Genomic DNA, 6,168 nt, shown 5'->3' on the forward strand with positions numbered 1-6,168 from the left:
AAGAAAGAAAGAGAGAGAGAGAGAGAAAGAAAGAAAGAAAAAAGAAAGAAAGAGAAAAAGAAAGAGAAAAAAAGAAAGAAAGAGAGAGAAAGAAAGAAAGAAAGAGAGAGAGAGAAAGAAAAAAAGAAAGAAAGAGAAAAAGAAAGAGAAAAAAAGAAAGAGAAAGAAAGAAAGAAAGACTGGGACAGAGAGAAAGAAAGAAAGAAAGAAAGAAAGAAAGAAAGAAAGACTGGGACAGGGAGAGAGAGAGAGTGTGAGAGAAAGAGAGAGAGAGAGAGAAGTAATTGTGATAGGAATGTGAGTGTCTTTGTGAACCAGCACTGAAGTTATGAGCCAGCCGTGTGCTGCAGCTGCAGGATCGAGCACAATTTTGCTTCCCTCACCTGTGCAGGTATAAAATCTTGCATGGGGATGCATGAGTGTGCACGTTTTGGTGAGGATTTTACTTCCCTGCTAAGCTTTGCTTATCTGATAGACTGCGTGTCATGTATTTCCTTGTACAGGATTCTCTATATTCTTTATACAGTTGTTCTCTATACTGTATTCTCTATATTCTTTATACTGTGGTACCTCTACCTAAGAACGCCTCTACTTATGAAATTTTCTAGATAGAAACCGGGTGTTCAAGATTTTTTTTTGCCTCTTCTCAAAAATCATTTTCCTTACAAACCTGAGCCTCCGAAACGGTAACCGGAAAAGGCAGGGAGGAACCTCTGTGGGGCCTCTCTAGGAATCACCTGGGAGGAAACAGGGCCGGAAAAGGTGGGCAGAAGCCTCCATGGGGCGTCTCTAGGAATCTTATAGAAGGAAACAGGGCCAGAAAAGGCAGGGAGAAGCCTCCATGGGGCCTCTCTAGGAATCTCTTGAGAGGAAACAGGGCCTCCACTCTCACTGTGGTTTCCCCAATCGCACACATTATTTGCTTTTACATTGATTCCTCACCCTTTCCTATGGGAAAAATTGCTTCTTCTTACAAGCTTTTCTACTTAAGAATGAATTAAGTTCATAAGTAGAGGTACCACTGTATATGTTTTTTCTATTCTATTCTATTCTTGTTATGCCGGCCCTTCACTAAGAGCCCCTCTAATGAGTTAGCAAGGTAAACTCACACACACACACAGTCTCAGAGTAAACAGAAAGTCGGTTTATCAAAACAAAAGTATTGTACACACGCACTTTAAGCAGCCAAAATGCTCTCCCACAAACCTCAAGCCTGGAATGCTGTGAAAAGCAAAAAAAAAACCAGAGCAGATAAAGGCAGCTGTGAAGGCATCACAGCCACCCCCCTTCAAGAGTCCACAAGATGTACTTAGCTGTGAAATATCCAAATAGTCTTTGTACGTTCTGGAACAGTCCAAACTAAACAACACTCGTCCTTCTCCAAATGGATAAACTCCCACATGCGCTCTCTGCAACGCTGGTCATTTATCAGCAACCCCATTAGCCTAATTGCCTCAGCCACAGGTGTTCTCTCTTATCTCCGGTGATACCTACACAGTTGGTCCCTTCTAGCCATGAGCCTGCGCATTCTGGCATCTATTCACCGATCCTCCACCTCTGAGTCCAATGACCCACTAATGGGGTCATTCCCTAATGGACTGGCTGCATCAATTTCTCTATCTGATCCTTCTTCTCCCCCAGCGCCTGACTTAGGCAATGACTCTTTGCTGTCAGAAGCTGATGGCAGTAAAACAAATCTTTGGGAAACTGAGGATTCTCCTAAGCCAACATCCAAATTCCCTGTTGCAGGAGCTGGCCCAGAGTCAACTGCAACAATTCTATTCCTATTCTATTCTATTCTATTCTTTCTATTCTATTCTATTCTATTCTATTCTATTCTATTCTATTCTAGTCTAGTCTAGTCTAGGCTAGGCTAGGCTAGGCTAGGCTATTCTATATATTATATGAAACAGAGAGACAACCCAGTCTAGTTCAGACATTGTTCTGTCGGGCTCTCTGGTAGAATCCTCCCAAAAATTCACAGGTACAAAGTTCAGACACACACACGTTTGAAAATTCAAAACAATGTTCTTTATAATGAAAATTCCCTTAACCTAAGCTCTCTTTTGGTATAGCAAAGAGCACTGGTCTCCAAACAAACTGGTAATTTGTACACGTCCCTTATCAGTTCTGTGATACTTATCTTGCAGCTGTGAGGCAATTCACAGTCCTTCTTTCACAAAGTGAAACACACTTTGCTCTGGTTTAGTTTCAAAGCAGGGAAAAATCAGCACACAAAAGGTCAAAGTCAGTAAAGCAGTCACCAAACACAACGATCAGATAATCCTCCACAATGGCCAAACCCACAGGTGGCCTCATTTTCTTTGATAATAATCTCTCAGTTGTTGTTGCCTATGCATCGCTCTCCGCATGCGTGGCTGTATCATTAACTCTTGTTCTGAATCCATGGAGGAGAGAGATAATTGATCTCCTTCTGAGCTGTCTGCCACACTCTCCTCCTCCCTGTCACTCATGTCTTCCTGATCAGAGGAGCCTTCATCAGCAGATTCCACCGGGGGCAAAACAGGCCTGCAGCATGTGGATGTCTCCCCCACATCCACAGTCCTTGAGGCAGGAGCTGGGCCAGAGCTAACCACAACAGACGTATCCATGTACGTGGCAAGAAAAATGAATCTTGCGAGTTTACCTGATGGATGGCATAGAGAACAAAGCTGTTGAAGAATTTGGAAGTCCTCCTAGAAATACTTAGAAACTCCCTCTCAGAGGGAAGCAACACAAAGAGACCTTGAAGTAGGCGGGTGGATGTCTAACCAGAGTCCCATCTCTAAGCACAGAGGATACTACAAAAGGCTTAGAGAGCCCTCTACTGCTTGGGAAAAAAAATCCTGATTTTTAAAAAAATTATAGGCAGAAGAAGGCAGCCGCTGCCGTTTTGAGACACAAAATGTGTTTCAAGTTCCTTTCTTCATGTTTGTTTGTTTGTTTATGTCAAGTACGTATTGGTAGTACACAAAGATATAACAATGTTTATATACGTGATACTAGTGAGAGAGAAACATTAGGACAGGGGATGGAAGACACTCTGGTGCACTTATACATGCCCCTTACTGACCTCTTAGGAATCGGGAGAGGTCAACAGTGGATAATCTAAGGGTAAAGGTTTGGGGGTCAGGTGATGATACTACAGAGTCTGTTAGTGAGTTCCATGCATCAATTACTCTGTTACTAAAGTCATATTTCCTGCAGTCAGGTTTAGAGCAATTTACTTTAAGTTTGTTTCTGTTGTGTGCTCGTGTGTTGTTGTGGTTGAAGCTGAAGTAGTCGTTGACAGAAAGGACATTGTAGCAGATGATTTTATGTAGCAGATGTGTTTAATGCGACGTAGTTCTAAGCTCTCTAAACCAAGGATTGTTTTTGTTTATTTTTATTTATTCATTTGTCCAATACACAAATACATAGGAAGAAAAATAGATATGTGGTAATATATATGAGGGTAAAAGTGAACTTAGAGGAGAGGATATATGAAAGGAAGAGAATATATATGATAGGTGAGAGAAAGGAAAGACAATTGGACAGGGGACGAAAGGCACACCAGTGCACTTATATACGCCCCTTACTGGCCTCTTAGGAACCTGGAGAGGTCAATCGTGGAGAGTCTAAGGGAGAAATGTTGGGGATTAGGGGTTGACACAATTGAGTCCGGCAATGAGTTCCATGCTTCGATAAGCCTTTTGATTTGGAGTAAGAACATATTGTAGAGATCATCAGTGATGCAGTTAGAGAACAAGGATTGCCAGTTAAGGATTGAGAGATTGGCATCTATGAGATCATAGTTGGCTTTCCTAAAATTGTACTCAGGAGCCACGTTATTGTGGTGAGTGTTTAGATGATGTAGGTTGAGGTTGAAGTTGATCGTACTGTGGTTGCTGTTGGAGAAGGGTTCTTATGTGTGCAGTCCATAGATAGCACTTTTGCTGTTGCAGAATATGAGGTCGAGACAGTTGTTGAGTCTGGTGTTGTTTGATACTAATTGTAAGTCTAGTTGCGTAGGGTATTGTGTTGCAAGTGGAGGAGCGGAGGGCTCTTCTTGTAAAATATCTCTGGACATTTTCTAGAGTGTTTATATCCAAAATGCAGTGTGGATTCCAGACAGATGAGCTGTATTCAAGGATTGGTCTGGCAAGTTTTGTATGCTCTGGATAGTAGTGTGATATTATTGGAGCAGAAGCTATGTAGAATTAGGTTAACAACTCTTGAAGCCTTTTTGGCAATGTTGTTGCAGTGAGCATTGGATATGAGTATTCCAAGGTCTTTTATGGAGTGAGGGTTGTCTGTAAAGTCTTGTTTGTTCAGCTTGTATCTGGTGTTCTGATTCTTTCTTTCAATGTGTAGGACAGAGTATTTTTTGGTTGAGATTTTATTATTTATTTATTTATTAATCAGATTTGTATGCCGCCCCTCTCCGTAGACTCAGGGCGGTTAACAACAACAATAATACAATGTAAACAAATCTAATATTAAGTTAATTTTAAAAAACCAATTTAAGAAACCAATCATACATACTGACATACCATGCATAAATTTTATAAGCCTAGTGGGAAAAGGAAAGTCTCAATTCCCCCATGCCTGAAGACAGAGGTGGGTTTTTAGGAGCTTACGAAAGACAAGGAGGGTGGGGGCAACTCTGATATCTGGGGGGAGTTTGTTCAAGAGGGTCGGGGCCACCACAGAGAAGGCTCTTCCCCTGGGTCCCGCCAAATGACATTGTTTAGTTGATGGGACCCGGAGAAGGCCAACTCTGTGATACAAGGAAATGAACTCGAACCCGAGTGGAGAGACCCTCGTGAATCACTTACGACCAGGAGTGGATTGCTGTTACCGGCCACTACTGGTGCGCTGTGCATGCAGCTTGGGTTGTCTCATGTTCGTGCGCGTCCCCGGTGTGATTTTGCTTCTGCTCATGCGCATGAAACAAAAACACATCGGAATTTGGTGAGGGGACACATGTGTGATTTTGGTGAATTTTTTATTCTGCGCATGCGCAGGAGCAAAAAGCCCCACCAAAATCGCATGCGAGCAAACGTCCCCTCACAAGATTTGCTTCTGCGCAGGCGCACGAAGCATATAAAAATACAAAAGATGGAGCAAAACTTACGTCACAAATTTCTTCCTTAGTGACAGACATTTTGGGCTCAGTTGTGGTTGTATGTTGAGGACTACCTATACTTATAACTGCTGAGAAGAATATTTATTTATTTATTTATTATTAATTTAATTGATAGGCCGCTCAACTCCTTTGGGACTCAGCTGTTTTTTTCTTTTTTCATTTTTTTTCAATGTTATATATATATATATATATATATATATATATATATATATATATATATATGTGTGTGTGTGTGTGTGCGTGTGTGTGTGTGTGTGTGTGTGTTTTCGTAGATTTTCACGGGTACAGGTATGACGGTCTTGGTATATTCGGGTTTCTTCCCGTGTAGGATTTGGAAATTTCTGGCGACGTTTCGACGAGGTCCCACTCGTCATCTTCAGGCTGGTGCTTCTGTCCTTGTTCTAGGGCGAACACAGCGAGACAGAAAAACATCCCGAAAATATGAACAAGCGGGATGATACCTCCCGCTTACCAGACATCTGGAAACCAGCCCTCAAACGTATCCCAGCCATAGAAACTGAAACCAGACTCAGAACACACATTGGAAAACAATCAAGTAGCCTGCCAGCTCCAACTACTCAGGATATCATGCCTAATCCACAACCATTAACTAATCATCATACTTCAGTTACATCAACGACCCCAGGTGTTACCCCACTGACTCACCAGGAAGTTTCTACACAGCAGGCAATTGCTGAGCCATCAAACCACACCCAGCCACCAGTATTTATAGAAGGAAGGCAGCTCAGGTCTCGCTGTGTTCGCCCTAGAACAAGGACAGCAGCACTAGCCTGAGGATGGCAAATGGGACCTCGTCGAAATGTCACCATAAATTTTTAAATCCTACACGGGAAGAAACCCAAATATACCAAGACCGTCATATATATCTCTGCGTTACAAGGCAGAGGCCCCAGGATCAAATCCCAGTAAGGGTATGGCTAGCTGATGAGGCCAGAATAAGTCCAAAATAGCGCTATCCTAGCCTCCCTTAATTTTAAAAATTCAGCAAAAATATGTGATACATACAGAAAATAGTTTGT

Source organism: Erythrolamprus reginae, chromosome 3 (genome assembly GCF_031021105.1).
Source record: "Erythrolamprus reginae isolate rEryReg1 chromosome 3, rEryReg1.hap1, whole genome shotgun sequence".
NCBI lineage: Eukaryota > Metazoa > Chordata > Lepidosauria > Squamata > Dipsadidae > Erythrolamprus > Erythrolamprus reginae.